The 2,500-nt window shown below is 40.8% G+C and overlaps 1 protein-coding gene across 4 annotated transcripts in view; it reads left to right on the top strand.

Annotated features, from left to right (window-relative positions):
- Window positions 1-2,500, top strand: part of LOC110519442 (CUGBP Elav-like family member 3) — a 66,882-nt gene that overhangs the window by 50,805 nt on the left and 13,577 nt on the right. The gene's annotated exons all lie outside the window — the stretch shown is intronic.

Raw genomic sequence — 2,500 nt, 5'->3', positions numbered from 1 at the left:
TCTTCACTGGTTGCCCTTTTCTCGTGGCAACAGGTCACAAATCTTGCTGCTGTGATGGCACACTGTGGAATTTCACCCAGTAGATATGGGAGTTTTTCAAATTTTGATTTGTTTTCGAATTCTTTGTGGATCTGTGTAATCTGAGGGAAATATGTCTCTCTAATATGGTCATACATTGGGCAGGAGGTTAGGAAGTGCAGCTCAGTTTCCACCTCATTTTGTGGGCAGTGAGCACATAGCCTGTCTTCTCTTGAGAGCCATGTCTGCCTACGGCGGCCTTTCTCAATAGCAAGGCTATGCTCACTGAGTCTGTACATAGTCAAAGCTTTCCTTAATTTTGGGTCAGTCACCGTGGTCAGGTATTCTGCCGCTGTGTACTCTCTGTTTAGGGCCAAATAGCATTCAAGTTTGCTCTGTTTTTTTGTTAATTCTTTCCAATGTGTCAAGTAATTATCTTTTTGTTTTCTCATGATTTGGTTGGGTCTAATTGTGCTGTTGTCCTGGGGCTCTGTAGGGTGTGTTTGTGTTTGTGAACAGAGCCCCAGGACCAGCTTGCTTAGGGGACTCTTCTCCAGGTTCATCTCTCTGTAGGTGATGGCTTTGTTATGGAAGGTTTGTGAATCACTTCCTTTTAGGTGGTTGTAGAATTTAACGGCTCTTTTCTGGATTTTGATAATTAGTGGGTATCGGCCTAATTCTGCTCTGCATGCATTATTTGGTGTTCTACGTTGTACACGGAGGATATTTTTGCAGAATTCTGCGTGCAGAGTCTCAATTTGGTGTTTGTCCCATTTTGTGAAGTCTTGGTTGGTGAGCGGACCCCAGACCTCACAACCTATCTATCTCTCTCTTTCTCTCTCTCTCTCTTTCTCTCTCTCTCTTTCTCTCTCTCTCTCTCTGTCCCATTCTCTCTCTCTCTCTCTCTCTCTCTCTCTCTTTCTCTCTCTCTGTCCTCTCTCTCTCTCTCTCTCTCTCTCTCTCTCTCTCTCTCTCTCTGTCCCATTCTCCCTGTTCTCTCTCTTTCATTCATCCTATCATCCTGTCCCTCTCTCCTTACTGTTCATTTTTACTCCCATCCTCCTATTCATTTACAAACAGCTTTATTGGCACAGAATATATTTGTAAATCATTTTCTCTCTCTCTTTCTTTCTTTCCCTCTCTCTTACACACACACGTATCTCTATTCTCTCTAACTCCTCTTTTCTTTCTGTTCTCTGGTCTAATCCCAAGTGCTGCTGTAATCCAGATCAGCTGGCCCACATTCTTAATCTAATCACTCCTCAATCCCTACTACTACTCCTGTGTGTGTGTGTGTGTGTGTGTGTGTGTGTGTGTGTGTGTGTGTGTGTGTGTGTGTGTGTGTGTGTGTGTGTGTGTGTGTGTGTGTGTTTGTGTGTGTGTGTGTGAGAGAGAATCAGAGAGAGCGACAGACGACAGGGGCCAGACCGTTTAAAGTCATGTTGTAAACACACCTGTTAACCTTGAGTCTGACACACACACATACTTACTTCCACACTTCCACAAACACATGAACACACACCAGCACACTGGGCATGTCTTATTGATTATTCTGTGTTCATGTGTGACCTAAAGCTGATCCTCATGTTGATCTTATGTGTATCTGGTCTCAATCATGATTAGCCATGTGGTGATATGCTGTTGATCATGTGTGTTGATCATACTGTATGTTGATCATGTGTGGATCATACTGTATGTTGATCATGTGTTGATCATACTGTATGTTGATCATGTGTTGATCATACTGTATGTTGATCATGTGTTGATCATACTGTATGCTGATCATACTGTATGTTGACCATGTGTGTTGATCATACTGTATCTTGATCATGTGTTGATCATACTGTATGTTGATCATGTGTTGATCATACTGCATGTTGACCATGTGTTGATCATACTATATGTTGATCATACTGTATGTAGATCATACTGTATGTTGATCGTGTGTGTTGATCATACTGTATGTTGATCATGTGTTGATCATACTGTATGTTGATCATGTGTTGATCATACTGCATGTTGATCATGTGTTGATCATACTGTATGTTGATCATGTGTTGATCATACTGTATGTTGATCATGTGTTGATCATACTGTATGTTGATCATGTGTCGATCATACTGTATGTCGATCATGTGTTGATCATACTGTATGTTGATCATGTATGTTGATCATGTGTGTTGATCATACTGCATGTTGATCATGTGTTGATCATACTGTATGTTGATCATGTGTTGATCATACTGTATGTTGATCATGTGTCGATCATACTGTATGTTGATCAAGTGTGTTGATCATACTGTATGTTGATCAAGTGTGTTGATCATACTGTATGTGTATCATGTGTGTCGATCATACTGTATGTCGATCATGTGTTGATCATACTGTATGTTGATCATGTATGTTGATCATGTGTGTTGATCATACTGCATGTTGATCATGTGTTGATCATACTGTATGTTGATCATGTGTTGATCATACT

The sequence above is a fragment of the Oncorhynchus mykiss genome, chromosome 2 (assembly GCF_057628025.1).
Source record: "Oncorhynchus mykiss isolate SJ-2025 chromosome 2, ASM5762802v1, whole genome shotgun sequence".
In the NCBI taxonomy this organism is placed as follows: Eukaryota; Metazoa; Chordata; class Actinopteri; order Salmoniformes; family Salmonidae; genus Oncorhynchus; species Oncorhynchus mykiss.
The sequence above is the reverse complement of the archived record's forward strand: the minus strand, read 5'-3'. Positions and strand labels throughout refer to the sequence as shown.